Below are 26,102 nucleotides of genomic sequence, written 5' to 3' on the forward strand. Positions count from 1 at the left end.
AAACAACATGTATAAAAAAGGAAAAATTACTTATTACATACTTCTTATATACTTCAGAACAATTTCAAACAAGAGGCCAGCAAGGAACAAGGCCAACTGATGTTAACCTGAAGGATTTTTATATAGGTAAGTCAATACTCACTCGCACAATAGGACTCCATTTTCTAGAGCTGCTCGAAAGTCTTTGGTTCCAAAGCTTTTCCCAGTAACTGTCTATAAAAATAAGAATTGAGAGTTAAGTGGACATGCACACAAAATCAGGACTAGCAAGAGTATCTAAGACGTACTAGGAAAAAAAAAACCACCAAAACACCTCACTTTTTGATTCAACACTTACTTCATACTATCTATTATTTTCTTATATTAATTTCAAAAGAAAGAAGTTTTTTTTTTAAAAAAAAACCCAGTTCTTTATGCCTTAAAAGAAGGCAGATCCAACATCTTCCAATAGTTTCCTCTAGTGTAAAGCAACCTTCAGCTGAATTCTGTGGGAATACTTATTTTCTAAAGCAATACCAGCCACACCGAAAAGCATAAAATAGATTTCAAACAGAAGTGCAAAAGAGAGAAAAATTCTTTTATCTCCTACTTCATTTTACTGCATGTATACTCATGATATCTGGCACAAAGTATTTTAATACTTTTTTTTTCCTGCCACTTGCACCTAAGGCAGTGTGACTAAAAAACCACTCTGGCAAGCCTGTATTACCATGTGCACATCAATTCCCATTACTTGGCAAGTGGTAGGACTATACTAATAGGACTACTTTTTATATTCAGAATGAAAAGCAGTGAAGAAGAACAATGTCCTATAAAGGACTTCAGATATCCAATGCCAAAAGCATTGGCTACAGGTTTTCAGCAAAGTTGTTTTCCACAAAAAAAAAAACCACACAAATATTTGCTCCTGGCATTAACTCCCTCCATCTCAAATGAGACCATCAACACAGCACCCTGCTCAAGTCTAAACTCACTTGGATTCTTCCTACTAGATCCCCCCTCTGCCCATGTCCCTTGAAGGGACCAAATTTAGCAGACTTCTTTTAAACACCCAGATTAGTAACTCACATGCAAGTCAGAAAAGGAGTCAATATTTCTAAAATAGTCCGAAAGAGGGTTTTATCCCAGTTGGGTATAGAAATCAAACACTAGGAATGGTATTTATTTGAGCTTAGAGATCACCAGGCTCAGTCACCAGCTAATTACGAACCTCCCTTTGGGGATCCTGACTGTCCTCAATACTGCACAGGACTTCAGGCACACAATTAAGTGTGCTGCGGAACCTGCGTGCATCCAGAGCAAAGCTACTGTTTACCACAGTAATTAAGGAAATTAGTAGTGAAACAAATGAGCTGTGCTTGGTAAAAGAGCAAAGGAGAGGATGTAGCTCTTTAAGGATCTGTTACATTACCATCCTATTTTTTTTTCCTAAATTACAAAAGGAATGTATACTAACACCAGAAATCCTACAACTTAACCTACATTAAAACTAATTACTTATCTTTTAATTCAAAAGCTGTAACTTCAGTCTCCCTATTGAGGACAAAATTAGATGTTACAAAAATCATCTTTTGGGTTTAAAGGTTTTTTCCTAGAATGTAACAAATAACAAGAGAGAGAGAATGATGGCACACCAACCCAAGGTAAGAAAAATTTCAAAATTCAGGGCAAGAAAAAAAAAAGCTTTTAACAACAAAGGATGATAGTGATTCCTCTGTGAGAACTGCATTTTATACAATATTCCTATGACAACAGTCTGTTCTTACAGAAGAGCAGATGTTGCATCTTAGCAATATAATTTTCAAGAATCACTTAAAAACACAACATCTGAAAATTACCCTTATCTCAAATAAAATATGGCCTTTTGCTTCCAAATTTGTATATTTGGTATAATAAGTTTGAGGAAAAATGTAACGTAACAGCATTGGAAGTTTAAATATTTATATTTGTGTTCCCTAGGCAATAGGGAATACAGGTTATAAATTAAGTCCTTCACTCTGCAAGCTAGAAACTTGAAGTTTGCCTATCACACAGCAGAACTGGACTGTAATAGGGGCTGTAGGACAGGGGTCTAGCTTTATGGTTATGTTTCAAACTCCAGTCAATTCTTAAAGAGTCCAAAAGTTATTCTCATTCTAGACCTGTCGCTGACATCTACAGGGCTACAAAATCCAAGTGTCTGGTTTTATATAGACAGTTTACTGGTAAGTCATGCATGCAATAGTTGGCGAGATGTTTCCTTCACCTAGAGTTGGGCCCATCCCAAACCTGCAATGTCTTACATATCCACAAACTACCTTCATACTGAAATTTCTTAAAAAAAAAAAAAAATCCTAGAACTGCAGCATATATAGCTAAGGTGGTCACTCCTTAAAAATTATTCTCAAGAAGTCAAGGAGCATGTGCCACTGAAGACATGTTAAACTTCAGCATAGCCCCTCCAGAACACAAGAGTACCACACTGCCGCGCATAATCACGTTTTCATGGAGCATCTTGTGGTCTTTTCCACAAAAAACCCCAATACCTCAGTCTCCAAAATGGTGTGTGGAACAGTTTTGACTGCCACAAACAAAGTCTTCAGGCAAGTGACCTCAGGTAACTAGAAGCCACCCTTGAACAACAAGAGAGTCCAACTTGACTACAAGGTTGTAAATGCTACTATTAACTTGCAGGTCGCTTAAAATTACATTAGAGGACATTACACTGGAAGCATTTTGACTAAGTTATTTGTGCAGCCACTGTGGCAATCAACGTTGATTTGATATACAAGATGGAGCTGTCAGACTAATCTTGTGTCCCACAGATTTTGACAACTACATGGTTTGTTGACATTAAAATAAAAACATTGGTACTGCCAAGTTAGGTTTCATTAATATTGACTTTTAAAGGATAACTAATAATTAAGTAATTAAGAGGTATTCTCAAGGAACAATTTAACACTGGTGGCTTGAAAACAAAATGTTTTCCAAGTTGCACAACACCTTGAATTTGCTGATGTCACAAAAATAAGTACTCCATTGTAAACCCTGCTTTCGTACAGAGACAGAGGACTTTTCTGAGCACGGACTTTCATTCGGCTTATACCCACTACAAGGCATCAAGCTCAGCTGTAACTATTATAGCCTACACAGGAACTAGGTATCATTAAAAAAATGGAAAGCCACAGACTGGCTCAGAGTTTCCTGACTTTTAAGAACTTGAGTAAAACAAAATGAATCCCACCTTGAGATATTACATCTTCAAACAATGTCTACGATTTGTGAGTCACTGTTTATTCATTAAAACTGGTTATACTGGGTGTGGTACTCTTATGTAATAGGCATAATTGATTTTGGACAATTTTTCAACCACTTAAGCCATGTGAGCCACCAAATAATAAAGGAAATATCTTGCAAAAGTGATTTTTATCCATGTTTGAACAACATCTCTTTTCAAATTATGTCTCTTTTTTTCTCCTTTGTTCAGCTGAATGTATTCTGCTTTTTTCTCTGCTTTTTTTGATAGAAAGAGAGCAATGACATAATTAAAGGCTATATCATAAAATCACATTTAATTGCTGCTATAAAACAGTTTGATTTTATTTTTGTAAGACAGCATCCCCTAATACTTTGGTAACTTGCACTTGCCAGGTCCAAGCAATTTACTTCAAACAGTATGCAAATCAAGTCTTTCCTTAAATTCAGACATTTTTAAAATGCTTACACACACACAGAAGGCTACTTTAATTTCAAGTTTGCTGTGATTCCTGTAGGAGGAGGCAAATCAAGAAGAAATAACCAAAGACCAACCATTCTGAAGATGGCATGACATCAAAATCATGATGGACTGAACAAAAAGCACATAGCACAGAGGAATATGCTAACTACATGCCTCAGTACCAAAATTAACATTGAGTACATTTCTTTGGCTTGTCCTACTAGAGGTCAAATACAGCAGATCATAATAGGCCTTCTTTGCCTTAAAAGCTATTCGAAGTTGAAAGATTTTTCAGTGTTAATAAAAAATACTAAGGGAGTTCATGTCAAGTTGCTTCCATGGTTTACACCAGTTTGAGCGGTTTTAGCAGAAAGGCACCTCTACCACAGGACGTTAGAAACTTTACAAGTGGGTTGGTTTCCCATACACACCACCACATGCCACCCACAGTGCAAGGGACTGGCAGGTTTCTCAAATTAACCTTGCTGTGGTGGCAACATCAAAGCCAGACTGTTCCCACCCAATGCAAGACTCACACCACATACACAGGCACGCTGGCTAACCGATTCTCCATCACAAAAGCATTAGTTGCTCAGAAACAAGGCAGCAGCACTGCATCATGACCAGCTTGTGATGTGAACGATGTCTTGCTGCAGAGGAGCCAGGTACTCTCCATCTAGCCGGCTCCACAGTTCACACTGGCCAGCCCTGCTCTCTCCATGTCATTCAGAGCTCCTCTACCACCACTCTGTGTAGACTACACCATCTCAAACCATGCAAGGACACCACGCACCAATTTGAGAGAAATGCTATCTGCACCAGCGTGAAGCACGCAGCTCCCTTTTGTAAGGTCGTAGGTTAGGGACGGAAGATTCAAGAAAGATAGTGAACCACGCATGATAGCAACAGCCTTAATACAGGCTCACGCAAGGATCTCATAGGGCAAGCAATTAATCAGACAGCAACCTCAAGGATACTACACTGGTATATGAACTTCAGGTCCCCAGCTCAGCCCGCAGCAAGAAAAGCCAAGTTTATCATGCCGCAGAGAGGACTGACTGCTAATGTGCTGTAAGGAACTGGGACAACGATACGAATCTGGTGCTGCGGTACCATCCCCACTACAGAATTTGGGCTATGCCTGCCAGTTTCTGTCACAATGCTCACCTCGGCAGATCACCTCACGTATGCATCAATGTCTGAACACTACCTTGCTAATGGCCTTTCTTCCCCCCCACCCCAGTTACCATCTGGATCAGATGACACGGCAAATGGCTCCATCCTTACATAATCCCCATGTTACATATCTCTGCTTACAGCACTCGTCACACTAACCACCCTCATCCAATATATCACTCCAGAATGGTACTGTTACTGTAAGATGCACAAGGAGATATACAGGCTACACCCACAGCCAACAAGCAAGCATTCAAGCAACTCCCAATGCTCTGGCACCTGTATGGTTTGGCAGGGCCTGGAAGTAGATTCATGACACATTTTATACAGTATTTTGAGTCCACTACATTTCATGCACAGTTGTCACTAACATGCTCTACCTCAGCCTGACAGATTTTTCCCTTCTAGGGCCTGTGAGGAAGGAAGAGTAACATGGGGGGCATGGGTGTCAGAAAAAAGCAGGTACTTCTTCCTGTCTTGCACTCCTGTAGGAACTGGTGGTTCTTCTGAACTGTGGCCATGCGTAGTTGCTTTGTCGGACACTTCAGATACACCACCCGAAATCCTGCCAAAGGCCCTGCTTCCCCACTTCAAAGCTATTTGTAGTCCTTTTTAAATACCATGCTGATATGAACTTGTCCTTGAATGGTGTACATGATAGCCATCAACAAAAATGCTGCCATTATGCTTTGAAGTAAGGAGTTTGTGGTGTTTGGCCTTTGCAGACTTACCATCCCGTTTTCTCCTCCCCACTGGTTCTTCCCCTCTGAATTTCTTTTTGAAAAAACCCACACCAAACAACCCTAACATTGCCACAATTTGGTCCCGTAGTCAATTGATTTATTCAAATCCCTCCCAAAGGGCAGATGGTAGGAACCATATTCAGAGGGTTGCTGCACACCATCTTGAACACACAAGCGGCAAAATGAGCCATTTGTGTAGAAAGCCTTTGGTGTTGCCACAAACAGCCCAACCACAGTGGTTACTAGCTTTCTCAAGGTCAAGCAGTAGAAAAAAGTGGCTCATTTTGGAATTAAGCAGGATCTGCCTCCCTGAATTCTGAGCCCTGTGAAGATGTACAGAAAGAGGGGGCATTCATATCTTACACCCATGGGAGAACACTGCTGGCATTTCACCTCTGGTAGGAGGGACATCAGGTCTAAAGCAGCCAAGGTCATAGAGGGAAGCGTGCTGCTATCTTGCCCACTGATCACAATTTAATTCATGGTCCAACAAACTCCTGAGAGGTCAACAAGCGCTCAAGAAGCCCACAGAGGCCTTCCTGGTCAGCTGTCCAGCAACGAACTTATGACACTGCCCAGTTGCCAAGAGCAAGGCCTGGATTTCTACAAAAGGAAGCTCCTCATTTCACATCCTCACAATTCATTGCCAAAATCCATGACAGGCACGACTCCACTGAGTAAAAGAGGCTGAAAATAAGCAGAAAAATATCTACCAAGAAATCTGATGTATAACCTAGCTGCACAGCAAAAGAAAGAAGGCTGACAGAGATAAATATTTTTACCATTGACTGCTTATGCTGGTCCATGTGAATGCCTCCCTTTGTATCTGTAAGACTTCTGTTCTTCAGCTGGAATAATTCCTGCTCTATTGCTCAATGCAAAGCTGTACTCTCCTGTTTAACCCCATACCCCAAATCCCTGGGCATCGTTTCATTTCAGAGGATGCGGAAATTTTTCAGTCTTCAGCCAAAACTGCCTTTGATAACAAACCAGAAGAGACATTTACAAAAGGAAATGACCGATTATTGAAAAAGTCTCACTGTTATTTTCTATCATCAACATAATGATGGGGTCTTATTGTGGTATGTCTTCTGGACAGACATGCCAAGACTCCTGAAATAACATACAACTGCATTTTTACAAAAGACGAAGAAAAACAATGAATAAGGGGTAAGCAAGGAGGCACACAATTACTGGTGTGGAAGGTGTGAGAAGCATAGATCTCTGCTCATCAGCTGCTTATACTCTTTTTTTTTTTTCAGCTCTTTGTCAAATTGCATATAAAAATAAGTGTCCAAAACAACCACGGCAATTGAATCAAGGGTTCCAAGCACCAGGGAAGGGCACCACAGGGCTGCAGCCACAGTATACTGGAGATGAGAGAGGGATAACGTTCAGACTTCGTGCAGATTCTTGAGAGGCTTAACATACCCAAAGACCCAGTGATTCAGCGCCCTGACAGCCAGGCGGTATGTGACAGATGGGATGGCCAGCAATGTGTCCTCACAAAGAACTTCAAGTTCAGTCAATAATATTTAAAAAAAAAAAAAACAGCCCAAAATCCGCAAAATCTGTCTATACCATTGCTTCTGCTAAAGAAGGAAAACAAAGTTTATGACAACTCCAGCACTTTGGTTTCAGATGAACAAGAAAAAAAATATTTGTTTTTACAAGCTTCAATTAAAATAGAGGCACTACTTGAAATATTAACAGATAAAATGTTAGTGATACTAAAATCATATTTGTCTAGGGCAAATGCAAAGAAAGGATTAAAGCAAATACAAACTTGGACTTTTTTGCTGTAGAGGTACTAAAGTCACATTTGTCTAACATTTTAATCTATTATTTTATATTTAGTATTTTAAGTAATGTCTCCACTTCACTGTAATTGAAACTTTAAATATTCTGTTCTTGTTCATTTAGAACAAAAGATAAATGCAAGCTATAAAAAGCCTTCTGATGTTTGTATTTCCTAAGTTTATAGCTCAGTTTTACTACTATTGTAATTCCAGGTCAGAGAGTATATACTGCAAGTTTCAATACAGGCTGCCAGTTCATCAGCATTTATTTTTACAGGAAAGACCTTTGCTTATATTGGTTAAGAAAAATATGCTAAAACTCCACTGCTGTTTTCAAGTGGGTCCCTGTTGGGAATATTTATGTAAGTGGCCGAGCAATAGATAGATACCAAATGAAATGGCCAAAACCAGAGCATACTTTTGCCCTAGATTGTAGTTATCCGTTACAAATCAACTGCTTTGATCCTGGGGGTATCTAATACTTTGATTTTTCATATATTTTAAATATGTGTGGTTCTCCAGAGGGCAGTGCCAGTGCCATGAGCGAACTGGGGATCTAACCACAAGGTCCTGAAACTATGTTCAGCAGAAGGAGAAGAAAGGCATCAGATAAAAGAATACGCACACAAGAGGGAAATGCTTTAGATACAATTGCTTTCGGGTGTTTAGCAAGGTTATTCATGCATGGAAGTAATTTCTTGTTATTACTGGAGATTTGTCAATCTTTTCAAATTTTTCAGCCTTTACTGGAAGCAGGACTTTGAGCAGTATACATACCAGGACATGGTTTGAGTCAGCTTCAGCCAAAAACATTCACCAAAACCCCCCCTTTCTCTCATGCATACACCCACGTGCGCACATATAGGGTTTGGGGAACCAACAGCCATCTCACCATGTCTGCCCTCCTGTCCCCACATCCCCTGACTTTTCTGTCTCCTTCTACACCCACAGGTTTCCAAACAATTCCACCAGGTTTACTTAGCTGATTAACACAGCAACAGATGGACAGTGAGCAAAGAAATTTTGTGGAAATGAACATTTAACAGGGTCAAAAGACACCATAAAGGCAATTAGTGTCACGTACGGAGTCTGGAAAAAATAGGCACAAAACCACTTCCCAGTAAACTATGGCACTTGGCATTAATTGCAGAGCTCAAACAGTAGCATTTAGACATTTCAATATTATTTAGCAACAGTTATGTCGAAATAAACCATCAGGTGGAAGGCACTGAAATTAATGCTGACTTCAGCAACAGAAATATTATGCTCTTCTCTAGAGTTGGAATAATTCAGGGGGAAGGATTAGCTTAAGAGAACTCCACTGATATGATCTGTTCAAATCAAAATAAAAGCAAGACTGTAAAGTTCTTGAATACTAATAAGTTTAGTAGTTGAGTTTTCTTTAAACTACATTTCAATTTTAAGAAATGAGAGTGAGTAAGCAGTAGGAGAGGCTATATAGAACTGCGACATCAAGTAAGATAGTATTTTTGGTTTATAAACACACACAAATAATTATACTGGGATGCCTGAAACACAGCGTGCGTGCACCAAGTTACTAAGCTGGGAGTGAGACTTCTGAAGGCTCCATTTCCCAATGCTCGTAGCAATATATCGCATTACAGGTAATGAGCCCCTACATTACAGCGCTGGATGGCAGAGGACATTGCCACTGCCGCACAGCACCATCTAATGAGAGACGCCAGGTACGACATATGACCAGAGGCTTTGTGCTTATATGTAGTCAGTCCCTCTCCTTGGCAGGAGATGAAAGAAATTGCCTCTGGCAAAGAAATTAAATAATTGCAGTCAGAGAAGGAAGGATGGCTATGGAGGAAATTGAAGTCCAAGGGAGCCACAAAAGGATGGCATGCATCTGAAAAGATGACAGGAGCACGACTAGAGGAGGCAGAATATGTCTGGGCAAAAGAATAAGGACATTTAGGCTCTGTAAGTTTTGCTGACCAACTTGTCTCCAATTATGTTTTTGAGGAGTTCTGAAATATGGATGCTGCCCTTTTAAATAGAAAGGATTTAAATACAAAGGAATATTTGATGAACAACATGTAGTGAGTTACTGAAGTGTCTTTATGATAATCTGAGAACTGCAAAGAGAACGTGGTTTTGTGCCTGATGACACAGCTTTCAGGTTTTCAGGGGGTCCTCTTCTAGCTGTGTCTCCTTCAAGACCCTTTTGTCATCTCACAGCACACATGGCACCACTCTGAACAGTAGCCTATGCTACTTACCCGTTACTCCTAATTATATATTCCCCACCCCCCCAAGATGTAACTTCTTTACTATTTGAGATGTATTTGCCTTTACAAAAATAAAATGTCAATGCTAACAGAAATCAGGGATCAGGCTACCATCAACCTCAAAATCGGGACTTTGCCCTACTTAAAGATTAAAGATGACATGAAAAGGCCCTTCTTTATGCACCACACTGCCCTGTCATCTGTCTTTCCTATCTGAATGTTTCGGTCTAGTCATTTGAGTATTTATTAAGCCAAATACACCACTAGCAAACTCTTATTCTCCATGGAACTCTTCTGCTAGGTTTGACTTTGATAGCAGCTGCCAAAGTCATAGGTGGCCCCATGCAGGGAAAAATGCTGCACCTCAGTTAAAGAATTAAGATGAAGAGCACATAGGAGAGATCGTGGTCCAGAAGGGAAGCCGTGAGTGACAACTGCTGCTCTTCCAAACTCTTCCAATGTTTTCCCCCTTCCTATCTTTCCTCTTCAACATCATCACTCGTCCTTCCACTCCTGATCCAGGCTGAGCACCGATACAACCCAAGCGTTACTCAACCGCCTCCAGCGTGACACTTCCTCCAGCCATTTTATTGCTTCTCTGCAAATGTAGTTTTATTTATTTCATTATTTAAGGAGCCAAACTGGTTTGACAGAGTGTTTGCCTCCTCACCTGGGTGTGTTTAGAGGAGCCCAAGATAAGATTGACTGTCACAGCAGCTGCACAGAGTTGCTACGTACACTGCCCAGAGGTAGGATTTAATTACTAGTCGAAAGCAGCCAATCTCCCCTTTATTACAGAAGACAATTATGATTTGCTTACATTTATTATGACATCCTTGCAGAAATGTTCATGACTCTTTGTAAACAATTCCATACCCTGCAAGGGAGAGGCAGAAATTTGCCCCACAATTTCCACATTCAACCCATTAAGCATTTAAAATGTGAATCCTCAGTAGCTTGTTTTTTAAATATCATTAGAAAATTCCATGTTGCTGAAAAAATCCACATATTTTCCTCTGGAAAAAAAAAAAAGACAATGGTATATTAAATAATTTATCTGCATATGGCTAATACATCCTTTCTGCAAGGGAGACACTGACCTTAAGTCCCACATAAAAAAAGAGAGGTTCCAACCTGTAGTGAGCTGGTTCACACATTCACATAAACCTCCCCCCTAAGGATACAGCCACAGTGATTAAAAAAGCCACACAAAATTCACACAAGAAAAGCACCGAGATGCAAGCAAACAAATTATACCAGAAAATGTTCTATCTAGAGCTACAAAAAACAGTCTTGGAAGACTACACTGATCCATTAATTTAGTAGGATTACGCTTATACCTTGTAATCACAGAAAAGCGGCACTTTTATAAACAGATGTACATACTTTGGGTATTTTTAATCTCTAGCTTAACTTTCTTTTGTCTTTAAAAATAATAATGCATTAAATGGAGTAATATTATCAGTAACCCACACAGTATCTCCTCAGCGGAGAATATCTGTGTCCTGGAAGACAGAGATTTTCTTCCACCATAAGCAAGATGCCTCAAGCATTTCAGGTTCGAGCCACAATGGTTTCTATGACCAGCTGCCTTCCAGGGCATGCAGACTTCAAGAATGTCTGAAGTTTTGCCTAGCAACTGAGACAAAGCCTAGACTGCTCCCAGTTTAAACATTTTCCTCCATACACATTGCATGAAGTTATGCCAATTTCTGCTGTCTGATCTGGTACATGATTACCATTTCTACATGAAAATTTTTACCATTTTATTTACAGCTCAGTAGAGCAGTTGAAGATGCTTTTCCTACCATAACAAAAACAAAACTAGGAAGTGCTTTTAACATTAGGTCACTGCTTTATCAAAGCAGAATGATGTCTTTGGGGGTTTTTTATTCAAAATTCCAGAGAGAAAGGAATGGTACTTTATCATCAATGTTATTTCCTATGCAAGATTTAATTTTGTTTGGGACATCACAGAACTATGTATTTTAATCAGACACACATCCTCTTAAATATTTTCTGTTAGATGTAACTTCAGCTTAAAGCATTCAAACACCAACTGGACAACGCTTACAGACTAAAAAAAAAAGAATTATCCCACTGAATCAAAACTAGTTGACCACCTCACCCAGCATCTTTGGTCTGACAGTGACCTGTACCAGGTATGTCAGTACATTCACAGGGTGGGGAGGGAGGATACCAATACCTTCATATTTAGAGTAGAGGAGTTCTAGCCTTCTCTATAATTAAATGGTAAAAAACACAGATAGGGAGAGCAACACATCTTTTCACCAACAGTTCTCTTGCATCAGAAATCATTACAGAAAGGAGAAATATCACCCACCACTTCCTCCTGCCCTCATATACACTTTTTTTTAAATAATTGCTTGCTTAAATATTTCTTTGTTTGTTATATACAATAAAATACGGAAATGTGTATCCAGAAAAAGCTGGACACAAGTCTAACTTATGTTAAATCCGAAGTGTTAAATCTATACAATGCCTTTTTAAGTAAGGCATGTAACCAGGAATACGCTATTCAAAACTCATCTATCTTATGCCGGCCAATGTTCTCCAAGACTGGTGACTCCCTTCGAGAGCCTGCATTGATATCGGGTGTGAATTCACACAGAATCTGGGTGTCACTGCAAAATTGATCTCACATATCTCCTGACATATTCTGACCTCTACTGTTATAAAGTGGAATTTATTTTGATAATGATTTTTTCTTTAAAACACTCCTTCAGCTGAATAAACATTTTCAATATCTGCAATTATCCAGGGTAAAGAAATTATAGGAAAATCACTTCTATTTTGCACCGTGAAGCACAAAAATAAAGTGCCACAGCTTTTCTTTCCCCTTTATCATCCTGTCATTTATTATAAGCTGCATATTTGCCTATTACATAAATACACATACCCTGTTCCTTTAGCATCTGGACTCTACATATGCTACCAGACTGTCCCAACATCATGCTTCCCTGAGAATGCACTGATTTAGGTTTTTTATGACAGATGCCAGCAAAACCACAGAGCACACCAATATACAGACTACTGCTAATGTGAAACTATTCAAACACTAGCTTTAGGCAGTACTTTTTTTTTTTTTGCAATTTAAGTTGCATTTTCACAACAAAAATATTCTACAGTAGACTAGCAAGTGCTCTTAATTACACACAAGTTGAGTAGTCTATACTGAATTTTGACAGTACTGGTCAGTAAAGAAATCACATTCTAAATATCCCATATATCAACATGAGCGAAAGTGTAAATCTGAATTAATTATGACTATATTGGTTGGCAAGATTTTGAAGGCAGCAAAACACCACTTTTTAAAAAGTTATAGGTACACTCAGAGGGGAAAAGAAGAAACAAGTGGCTGTCCATCATGGTGTTCTACTTCTAAACTTCTCTTTCCCTCCTGGATAAGAAGTCTCCTCTCGGACCTTGATCTTTAAGATTAAGGCATGGACTGTACTTATCACAAATGCTCAAAGAACATTTACTCTTCCTTTCCCATCACAACGCCTGACACACTTCAAAATAAAACCACATCTACAGCTTACATTATTTCTGCCAGCCTTCCTGATTTCCCATGGCTCAGGAGATGATAAAGTATTTGATCAAATATTTATAAACAGTATGAATCTAAGACTGTATCTCCCAGTCAGATAACACTTTTGACTAAGGAACAGAAAGACAGCAGCACAGTGCCCAACGACTGTTTTAGCACCAAATGCTCTTTTTATCCTCACATTTAACTAGGAAAGAGACCCTAATCTCAAATCAGCAAGTTCACCTTTATGCCAAGTCTACTTCTTTTAGAGCTACAAGTAGGAAATAGTCTTGTTCAGTTCTTTGGCAATATTTTCTTCTAAAAAAAAAAAGTCTGTTTTCACCAACAACTGTGTTCTTTACCAGCAATACTAAAACTAATGTTTTTTTATTGTTCTGCATGTAACTACTTAATTTTCACCTTCATGCATATAGTTAAGCAATTTTTTTTTTTTTAATCATTGAATATTTTGCTTCTGCTGGGACAAACATACAGAAGTTTCCCGTAACACCTTCACTGGAGTAAAAGCAGGAAATGCAACAGCCTAACATGAATAAATCACTGAAAGGATCCTCAACCACAACTACACACCAGTCATTAAAACTCAGCACGGCACCTTATTCCATCACATAGATGCCCAGGTGAGAGCCTGTCAGCTTACACATATACACACCATTCCAATAGCCATCCTCACAATGTTTTCTTTTGCCTCCAGTCTCAATCACCATCTGCTGGAAACTAAAGCAGAAAAGGCCCCCAAAAATGTTACTGCAACTCCAGTAACGAATACCTAGTTATTACTGTCAGTAAGGATGCCAAGCAATGGGTTGTACAAAATACCACAAGCGTCTTGTAGGTTTTAACATTACAACTGATATTTAAAAATATGGAACTACTTGAAATGAGCTGTCTTGACATGCCTTAATTTCCCACTCAAAATTTTTTTTAATAAAGACAACAGTTTTGCATGATATAAGGAGGAAGCCTAAGTTCTGCTGTCTGTGCGTAGAGACTACCCAGCACTACCTTGTAGTCGGGCTCAAGACTTTATTTATTGTTTTAAAGGCTTGTACAGAATCTGGTAGATGTTCAATCAAATCAATAAAGTACTATGGCTAGTTTAATTTTGTGTTCTACCAAAAATGTGATGCAAAACTGAACAGCCTAAACCAAACAGTAGTATGATTAAACAGGAGCTTTGAGAAAATCAATTAGCAAAAATAGAAGTGAACGAAATTCACACAACTAGCATAACAAAAAGAGTCAGGCAAGTTAAAGTGAAAAAATAACTAAAAAAATAACTAAAGATAAAATGGAGAATAAATTCTACGGCCATGCTAGAAGAAAGGATAGATTGGGTATGATGAAGGTGAATAAAGAGTTAATGACAAGATGGCTACGATGTTCAGTTAAAGAGTTGTCAGATTCTTCAGAGAAGCATGGGACTGGGAAAACAACCACTGAGAGCAGAAGTGTTGAAGATGGCACAGCCTGGAAGAATTTGCTTGATTAAAGTTCTTCTGTGTTCTAGAGCATGCTCTAAGCCATTAGCAATTATCTTCTACTCAAAGGGCTGGAAAGGTCACATTGACTGGAAAATTAAGAATAAAAATCCCCTTTAGAAGTGAGACGACATGACAAGAAACCAGAGTTAGAAAAACATTTAGACTAATCTCCTCAACTTTGTCTTCTAGAAGGGTATTAAATATTGCTGATTCGCCACCACCACCAAGCCATAGCTGTTTGGAAGGGAGACAACACAACACTTTGGTTTGAAAAGTCAAGTATAAATAATTTTTCTTCCTGCTTTGCCAAAGTAACTGGTCCAATACACAAGAAGAAAAGCAGTGAGTGGGCTATAGATGGACTTCAGTTACGCAACTGGCAAAAAGCCTTGCTATTTTATTTAAAGACAGACAGACTGTGGAAATACAGTCTAGGTAAGAAGATTAAAACGCCATTATGTGACGGTAGGAAGAAGACCACGCATGTAAAGAGCTGGTTTCTAAGGTGCAACATCAGACTGGGATAAGGTACTAAACTGGACCCAAGAGAAGTTATTGCAAATTCCAGGACTCTTTAGCATGTTCTTTACAGAATTAGGTGACAGACTACAACCATATTATTTATAAACCCAAATGGAGACGTTGCATGAACATTATGGGGGGAGATGAGAATTCGTAGTTCTAGTCTTAAATCGGAGCAGTGGTCTAAAGTTCAGCAAGAGAAAATTCAGCAGGGCTTAGTTACAAAATCCTATTCTTAAAACAGTGCAACCAGACACAAAAATAAGGTACTTCTGTACATCTCAAAACAATGTTAACTTTTCTTTTTTTTATATAACAGACTTGACATAAGTTTGTAGTCAGTCGCCCCCACATCATTTTATGCAGTGCCAGTGCCTTAAGTGGTTATTCACCAGTTTGTATTGGTGCAGTTGTTGTCCTACTCTTAGTTTGGTATGTGCTCTTGCATGTTTCGTACTTCAAGACAAGACAGAAAAGAGGCTTAGGAGCATGAGGACTAACTGGAGAGATGAAATTATTATAAAGAAGAGATGAGACTGAGAGGAAACACTTTTCCAAGTTTATCAAAGCAAAAGCTGTACTAATTGGCTTAATTTGCAGCAAACAAAATTGTCACATATTAGGGAAGAAAAATTAACCGTAAGAGTTATGTACCAGTTTTCCAGTTTTTAAGAGGTTAAAAAAAAAAATGCCAGGAATAGTGTAGGTATAAGAATATGCAGTCTTACAAGAGAGTAGTCACGAACTATGTGACCTCTGAGCTCCTTCCAGCTACATATGCAATTTCCACATGAAAGAGCTTATTACTCATTCAGTCTCATCATCTGAATACCAAACCAAGAGAAAATTCTTAGTTAAGCATGTATGCATCTGCAGGATTTAGGGCATAAGACAGACCAAAGCAAGTTTCGGGGGGAATTTTTGTGTTGTTTTGGAAATGAGATACTTCACAGCAACTGCTCAAAACACATGACAACCTAGATGCAAAAAATGTTTAGACATAAATGAGTTTATTTTAGGATGTATACTCTAAGTGTCAGGTCAGAAATTCAAACCTATAATGCCTACTATGACCTGACATTGTTAAAAACAACAAAAAAAGAAAAACTATACCCATTGTGGGGGGACAGACAAAAGCACTCCCCCCAAGTAACTATAATTACTCAGATCAGGATAATTACCATTTCTGAACACACACAGTTTAAGTGGCACTTACACTATCACCTATAACCCAAACACCAGACTCTATAACTCTAATGTTATGGTAAAAGTTGCATATGGAACTATGATTTATTAGAAATTAAAGGCTAAGGTACTGGTTACACCCAATTTATGCACTCTAATGAATTCTGTTCCCAAAATAAATTCCTCCATATGGCCTGTTAACTCTCATCACTTGCTAGGGATGGGGAGGAAGGAACTGACTGCTCTTTACACACAGGGTTATTAATATTACACAGTTTAGAGAAGCTCTTGGTGGTCCAACTTTGCTCCTCTAGTGGCCTGCTGCCCTGGAACCACTGGAGATGCCTGCAGAGAGATGGGAGAGGCTCAGGGTGGTGGTGCTGAGGATGTCTACGCACCATTGGCACTTTCTACATCTCCACATAGATTACATGACTGTTTCAGCCAACAACAAGAAAATAAACACAATTCTGGTTTCCCTTTCTGTGGTGGAAGGTTGTCTTGACCTGATAAAAATAACTGACCTACAAGCTCTGAAGGACAAAGGGCTCTCCCTGGGTGCCTCCAAAGACAGTTATGTGGGAATGAGGCAGGTACCAGTGGAGAGGATTGCTACTGCTGCTGCAGTGTTTTCTTTGAAGAACCTCCAGAAACCACATAAGAAAAATAACAGAAACATAGTTTTTGGAAGGGAACATTCAAAGTAAAAACAGGCCTGGACTTCATTACATAGTTTTCGGTCACAGGTGCTACATGAATCCACGTGCTCAAGGAGCCATTTTAGACGCACACATAAAAAAAAATTCAAGTCTTTGCCACCTCAAGGAAGAAGATGCAAAACCTCACACAAGCTTGCTGGCAGAGGAAGGAACAGAATAAATGCAGAACAAAAATGGAGAACCCTGAAAGATCTGCTGTTCATATTTGCATTGGAGAAATGAGGGTGGGAAGATGAGAACAACCACTTTTGTTGTCTGCCTCATCCCTTGCCAGTGAGTCCAGCACAGCCCTCGCATAACCCTGCCTTGTCAGCAGCGGGGACATGACTTTTGCTACACCTTGGTCTCCTGCTTTTGCCTAGGCTAACTGCTGGAGAAGGTTTTGCCAAGGTTCATGCACTTCAACATGTGCCAAATTCATACAGATAACCCTCTCTGTCAGAAGATATGTCTATGAAAAGAGACTGTCAGTCCTTGTATTATCATTAGCGACCAAAGTACAGATTTTGGGTCAATAAAGCAAACCTAAGTGAATGCTCCATCTTTCAATGGCTATGAAGAAGCAAATCATAATTAATGTCCAAAAAAAACCAACAAAAAGCTTGTTAATATTTTCTTCCTCCATCTACACAAGAACAAGTCTACAATAGAACTTCCCAAAACACCTTTTACCAAAAAGAAGTACAATAGAACACTTCTGAAACTTGTATTCAGCATTATTTGAAAAAATCTTATGCTGTAATTGCCCTTTATAAACACTGCAATGGCAAGCTGAGAATCTCTGCAAAATACCTTCCAAATCCTCGGGAAGTCACAGTATGCTGCAATGGAAGAAATTGTTATTTTAATCAAATCTGAAAACTTTTGCACAAAGTCAAACTGGATTAAGCAATAAACATTTTGCTGGCTAATGAAAGGTTTTATGAGCAAATTTGTGACAGCAACATTTTTGCTAAAAAGAAAAAATACTACAGCGGAAAATTCTTTGTAGCTCTTACAGTAAAGTAATTTTGCAAATATTGTAAAGAATGTTGTACTACTCGAAAATGCACCGCAGTGTTCAGATTAACAGAAAACAACTGACACAAGACATCAACTCAACTCCTTTCTATGTCTTGATCCTATTTTTTCACATAAATGAAACATTTGTGAAATTCATAGCATCTCAATGCCAAATACACATTTTTCCAGTATGACACAGTGAGGGCTATTTTAAGATGTTGAAATGTCATTAATTTGTGCCCCTTAGCTCAGCAATTTGTAAATGATTAGCTCTAGAGCATCAAAACAAAGTATTTTTGTTAAAAAAAAACAAAAGCCCATTTCATCCAACTACTAGCATTTAATTTAAAGATTATTTCAAGTTCTAAGGCCAAAACCCAGCATATGCTATTTATTGTAAAACTGAAAAAGAAATCTGATGCATGATATATACCTACAGGAAGACAAGAACAACTTTTTTTTTTTTAAGCCTAAAGCTTGGCCCTTTATGTTTCCCAAGATTTCAAACAAGTATCCACGTTTCTGCTGATAACGAAGCCCTGAGGAGTAAGTTTAGTTTGAGATGTCAGTGTCAAACCTTTTTCCTATAGTGTCAATAGGAGGGGAGGGAAAGAAGACTATGATTAAGCATAATGCTGTTTAAATATCTATTTTTTCCAGTTACAACAGATTCCTGTATTTAATGGCAGCCTCACACCTTAAAGAGGGGAGAGATTTGTACTAACAGATTCCTGTTCCTGTTGAGTTTTACGGGAAATAGCAAGTGTTTGGCTGCTGTGCCCCATCACAGGGGGCTGCTCCAAGGGTTACAGGAGTGAGGCAGCTCTGTAGCTGTGGTCTCTGGAAAAGCCTTAAACTCTCAAGAGGTCACAAGACTCTCCAAACAAGGCTTAAAAACAAAATTATACAGGGAAAAGAGGGGAGCTCCAGAAAGATTATGAAAGTTTGGCTCTAGGAGAGAAGCTCTCCCAACAGCAAACCACTCTGAATAGGGCAGCAGACACTACTTTGTATTTATTTGGTTTTTTTTACATCCATGAAACAGAACACACGTACTACTTCTTTTTTTCATCCCGAGCAATTCATTCAAAGTCAAAGCTTTGGTCTGAAGCCTAAGGCCTTTTATTTTATTTAGTTCTGGGCTAGCCTTAAAGGAGCACTGAGAGAGGTTTAAAACTGGCAACATCATTCACCAGGAAATAAAAGCTACCTGCTCTTAGGCACCTATGGAGTACACTTGTTTCAAGTTCTTCAAGTTTGAGAAAAAAATATGGACTTCAAAAATCCCCTACTGTAATTAATGACTTGCTCTAACTTGACTTTAAATGAGTTTAATCACTATGAAGGAACAGTAAAAAAAAAGTTCAGCATCGCCTGATATTTTAAAGTAACAGCTTTAAAATGGTACTTTACTGTTTAACCAACCCCCACTTTGAGCCACAGGACCTTCACACTAGGCTTTGAGAAGAAGGGAAAAAATAAGCAATGACCACATTGACACAACTCTGAGACCTGGGTAACCTGAGGGGCTGTAGATTCACAAGTGGCAGTGAATGGTCCTGCTGCATGGTCCCACTCCAGGCCAGCTCCTCTCTGACAGGGGTCTCTATCCTCACAGCAGGAGAGGACAGAGGGCTCCTGTGGCCCACTCCACTCCTAGTCCAAACATTTCAGTCAGATAATTTTCATTCAGATGTATATAAGAATTAGGCTTTTAATAATTCTATAAGTCTTCCTTATTCAAAAGGACACAGAAGCCAAAGGAACACATTGGGGAATAGAAATTTTGAGAAAGGATGATCTAGAATTCTCTACATGTAGACAAAGAGAAATAAAACTTAAGTATCCAATTCCCAACTTAAAAAAAAACTCTTTTAGATTTTTTTTTTTTTTTTTTGAACAGTTATCTGGAAGTTTTATAAGACCTTATCTACCTAAAAGAAATTCTAATGAGGAAGGTATCACACTGAAGCACTGAAACCCAAGCTAGATCATTTCCATAACCTCAGAAAAGATAGTTCAAGTTTCTTTTCCCTATTTCCCCAGTTGCAAATATCTTTTCCCTCTTTTGTTCTTAAAAAACCCAAAATTTCAAATACACTGGCAGCCTGCTGTAGCAGCTCTGAGGGAAGATGTTCCTGTTCACCTCAGCTGGGCAATTTTCTAACTCCAATGGGTGCCACTAAAGCAGTCTGATTGTACAACATCCTATGCACATTACTGGAGATGAATGCTCAGAACCACCAGCACACAGACAAATGGAAATTAGCAAAAAGCAGCAATACAGTAATTCAGCATGATGCTGAATTTAATACAAACATCTCTAAAGGAAATCAACAGGAGATAGGAAGCAAGACAAATTTTAGGACCATAGTGTGAGTTACAGCAGAAGGCCCACATGATAATATTCAAAACAGAAAATACCACTCCATAGACTGTTTCTGGTTTGGTTTTCTTTTCTTATCTGCAACAAAGAATATTTACCTGCTCCTAAAAAAAAACAAAGCAAAACAAAAAAACACCCACAAAACCTCCTCCAGCCATGAGTACATCTTAAAGTTGTTGTGGCAGACATACTGTACTAACCACCTTGAACCTCCTCCCCCACAAACTTAATCTCCATGTAGCTAAACAAACATTAATAATTGAAAGCACACAAAGTGATTTTACTAAGGGGGTAATTAACAACTTCATTTCAGTTTAGCAGCTGATTTTTAGTTGGCATTAAACCAACAGGAGCTTAAAAGAACCTATTACAGACAGATAAAGTTCTGAATAATCTTGTGAGTTACTAGCTGGCAGTTTGATGTGGCCCTCAGACTTCAAAAGGACCCTTTTATAAGAAAACAAGACAAAAGGCAGAGAGGTCTTCATCATCATTCATGGTAAGCAAGATAGACAAATCCACTACGTACTAGAAAGCTGATGTAAGGAAAAGACTGAACTTTGCATGAGCTTCATCAACATTTTAGGAGCCCTGAATTACCCAGTAGGTTTTTGATTAGAAGATGACAGTAATTTGGAAAGGCAACAGCAAATAGTTCAGTAGCACAGAAGAACCCACATTGAAAGTTTCTGCTACTTTGCTGTCAGCTGATGCTTGGGAGGACACACCACCAGACTCCAGCGGAGCGTGTGCCCGAGCGTTTCCTGACAACTTAAGTGAACAAATCCCACACTGGGCACACACAGCTCAAATTCTCTTTGTTTTCTACTGCTCATCCCTAACGATTCCTATTCCCCGCCCCCGTCATGAATATATAGGCAGACAGGTAAAACTAATGATCCTTCGAGTCAGCATTAGAAGAACTGCATGTTAAGGTCTAATCACTAAATACACACACTGCTGATAATGAGGCCATGCAGAAACATAAGGATCGCCCCCTTACTAGACTTCACTGATGAAAAACCAGCAATGACAAACAGCTTAAAATTAACCTAGTGTGAAATGAAAAGTACAAACCTTTAAGTGGAAAGCTACCTAGTGTAATTTTCACAATTACCATTTAATTCAAGAAGCAGATCAAAGAAGTGCATCGTTTACATTTTCAAACATTAAGTTTTAAAGATCAAAGACCTCTACTATTTCCAGACTGCATACATGTGAGTAACTTGGTTAGAGTAATGAATCTGTGCAAAGGGAGAACATGAGCTGCTCGTTTGCTCCATGCAGCAGCTTTCCCACTGCCTGAGACTGTAGCAAGTGGTATCTGCAACAAGCATCATCAACGAGCACTCATTGACACTATATACAAACAGAAGCAAGGGGCTTCGGGATCTAAAACAGCATTATACCAATTTTCTGACTGCTGGAGAACTCTGCCCCTGAAACTGGCCACCGCTGCAGAGATTTTTCACAACTCCAGCCTTACAAATTATGATTTAACAGTGCTTATACAATGTTCCAGAGGTCATTAACAACTTCACTTCATTGTAGTGTTTAACCAAAACCAAGTTTTCATGACAGTGCTGTAGCCTAATTATGCCAAAAGTTTAATAGAGAGAAGTGCACTATGTAAATATTCCAAAACATGTCAGTTTAATTCTGTGTAGAAATGAACTATCAGTTGCAGAAGTGATGTTTTAACGACCACTGGGACTTGCTGCAACAGACCCCAGTCAAATTCAGCGTAAAAGTAGAAAGTGTCCTGGCACTTACACCAAGGAAACAATCAAACTTCTAGTTCAATTTGAAGACTCATAGTTCCTTCTCAGCATCTCCCAAAAAACGCGGCTTTGAATTCAAGATTAAAACCAGATTTTCTCAGCAGAAAACCATAGAGGATCAGAGCCATAAAGCCTATGCTAAAATAAGAGACGATCATGTAAACTGGACCAGTAAACAGGAGCTGCTCACGGCAGTTAAGAAGATGGCCAAAACTTCTCTTACTCAGTTGAGGAATGTGACAACACCACACGTGTAATGTGCAACGATATTTGGTACCTGATTGCTGGTGTTACAGCAACATTCAATCCCCAGAGTCTTTCCTATTGTACGTTAGGATCCTCAATACATCATGCTGCCCATCAGACTGGTCCCAACCACAGGATGGAGTTTTATCTGCATCTCCCTCATGTTACTTATTTCCCTTCCGAATCACAGGATTAAAACTATTTTAAAAGTAGATGGGAGGGGATAGATAATGCTAACATTTACACAAAGACTTTAATTCTTATATGACAGTATTACACATCTAATACAGTAAAGAAAGTGGCATACGAAACCCACGTACCTACCTCTAAACATGAGAGGATTTAAAGCAGCTTTCTCAAGACAAGCTTCTCCAACAGATACTTCTCATGGTAAGGATGTTGCATTCTGTAACTAAGACTATCAAGCTCTTAGAAAGATGAACAGCGATATACTTTTACAATAGTTGAGGAACTTAGGCATTATTAGTACCCTGGGAAACAGTCTTGCTGACAGACTGAAGAAGTTACATAGAAGCAAGTTTCATACTTTAAATCATCTCCCACAAAATACGAAGTGAGCAATATCCAGGCTCTTCAGACGAAGAAAATTATAAACTGTGTTCAGCTGCAATTAACTCGTAGCATCCTAATCTCAAAGGAAGTTTATGTTGCCTAATGCTGTAGAATACATGGGTATTCCTGCCAGTCCTAAACTGGTTCACATGGATTTCTGTGTGACAGCAGCCACTCTGCTTTCAGTTCCAGTCTACATCAGGTAGGTAGACACAGTCAAAGCACTTAAAGGCCTTGACCTGCATCTCTGTCAAAAATGAGATGTCAAAGCAACATTATACGCATCGGTAGATAAAAAAAATGGTTAAATGGGATAAAAATTGGTGCATGTCACATCTACCTCCACTAGCAGTCTTCAGAAGAGTGCCCCTTCCCAAAGGGGAATACATATCCCCTGCCTCACGAAGAAACAAAGACACGTACACTTCTTTACTTGAATGGAGAAGCACGTGCTGAGGTTGGGATAAGAAGGATCTGGAAATCCAGATCTCTTCTCCACATCCTCCCCCCAGGAGCAACGTCTGTTAAACTGAGCCTGCATCAGGTTCATCTGTTCCCAGACTGCACAACAGTGCAAGAATAAAGGTAAGACATGGCCCAGTTGCAGCCACAGCGCAGCTGGGTTAGGCATAACACTCTAAGGAAATAAAAAAAATAATAAGACCGAGGTGAGGAAGGCTGGCATACCTTTAAAAACAGCCACGACACACCAATATCCTTTCCATATTTCACTCCCTCATATCTGAAAGGTAGCGTGACATTAGAGATGTCTTCTTACACGAGAGACACCCTCCTCTATCCTACTCCCTCAGCCGACAACAGAGGAAAGAGAAAACAATCAGATGAGTCACTGCTGGAAATCTGCACGGCTGGATCGCATCTAACCCATCCACACACCAGACACAGGAAACCGAATTACTGCCAGCCACCCGACCACATCTGCTTAGATGCTGGAAAACACTGTTCCAACCTTAACGTGTTGTTACCGTGACCAGCAGATACAGTTCTTGCAAGAGACTCACCCACATGCAAAGACCGAATCTTGTTGCATGTTAAGTATTTTGTATTCTGACAAAATTTACCATTGTACTGAGAACCAAACATGATTTAATAGCACTATTCTTCTTAACTACGGTACATCCGAATAAATTTAGGAAAAGAACATTCACCTTTTTACTGTAATTTTCAAGGGGAGACAGTTTTCACAGGGAAAGATCAAAGATTCCACTGGAAAATGGAATGCCACAAGATTTTAGTTGCCACGTTAAAAAAAATATATATAAAATTTTAGAAATTCTTAGCTGGGGAGGTAAGAAAGAGAAGAAAACAAAAAGGAACCACAGGTACACACATACATGCACTTTTTCAGCCAGGTCTAACAGTAGGCTTCCATGTCCCATGGTAGGAAAGCAGATGAGATACTGATTTTACAAATATGTAAGTTAAAAAATTAAAATAAATGTAGTAACACATTCAGAAATTTAGAGCAGCCTGAGACTGTATTCCCCCAATCTTTTAAATGAGAAAAATGCAAAACAAATGCAAAAAAAATAGATTTAAAAAGCCAGTATGTTCTACAAAATTTCATCATTTAAATACTCACAAGGTAAGGAATCCACTCCAGTAAGAAGAAAAAGTAGTTATTTACAAATAACCTTAGGAGCACATTTCTCCTCTTCCCTTCCCAAGTCTGTCTCCTCTGTCAAACCTCCACAGCGCACAGCTCCCAACCCCATCCGCTGACACTTGATATGCAGAACTTCCTGGAGTCTTTAACGATGGTCTCAAATGAGATTACAGCCCGTGTCTGCAAATTGTACCCCAACGTCACAGAGGACTTTTGGATTTTATCAGATGCATGCAAGCTAGGTCATTAGTGAGCAACCCAGTCTGTGCATTTTAATGGGGACTTGTCTTTGAAAAAATTCGTCCACACATAAGACTCGTAGCTGTGAAGCAATACCTGCCTGAATAATCATCGAGTCGATGTTTATTATATCAGTGTTTTTTTTCCCCCTCCACAGCAACAGGCAAATGCCTATGAAAGATAATCATCTGTTCCTGGAGCTCACACCATCCTCCTCACCCCATTTTCATTCAGCCCAAATAAGAGCAACTCCACCCAACCTTTTTACTGAATGCAGGGAACTTGCAATGAGGATGCCCACCTAGCATTTTAAAAAAATTATACAAAGATGAGACCTTTGTAGTCAGTTAAGACAATTCATATCACTTTGTTACAACCCTTTTCTATTTGCAAAAGAACCTGCAATCAAGTGTCTGGCCCATTTTTGCTCAGGAATACATTTTCAGGTGCATCAAAAAAGTACATTTTGTTGGCAGCAGCACTGAGGCAAACAGAGCGTGATGAGATAAGGAGGAAAAGAGATTTTTCCTCCTACAGTGGAAATGCAGTGGTGCCTAGCTTTGTCCCCAGTTTCATCTCACCTGGAATAGTATCCAAAGAAGCATTTCAAGGCAGTGCAACAGCTGTTGCTACAAAAAACCCCCACAAAACAAACCACTCCTGTATTGTCAAACCTGAATCTTAATTTTTCTTCATCTTCTCCTCAGCCACTTTGACATCTGGCTTAATTCGCTTCCTTTCTTTATCACAGCTTGATTTACTAGCTGACATGGTCATGTGAAAACTCTCAGATCAAACTCCACAAGCTAGATTTTTTAAATTCCTTCCTGAAGGAAAAACAATAAATAAATAAGAAATAGCAGGGCCAATAAAGGACTTCCAGGGAAGAATTTGCAAATAACACTAGAGATTAGATCTGGGATTAGATTGTACCCCTGAAGTGCAGGTGATGATCACTGCAGAACTGCTGGGCCAGATAGCCTAACACGTCTGAAGGACCATCTCCCAACCAACCAAACTCCAACGAGACACAAGTGCTGCTTCTGCTGTAGCAGAAGTCAGCATATAAGCATATCAAATACTTTCA

Source organism: Nyctibius grandis, chromosome 2 (genome assembly GCF_013368605.1).
Source record: "Nyctibius grandis isolate bNycGra1 chromosome 2, bNycGra1.pri, whole genome shotgun sequence".
Classification (NCBI taxonomy): domain Eukaryota; kingdom Metazoa; phylum Chordata; class Aves; order Nyctibiiformes; family Nyctibiidae; genus Nyctibius; species Nyctibius grandis.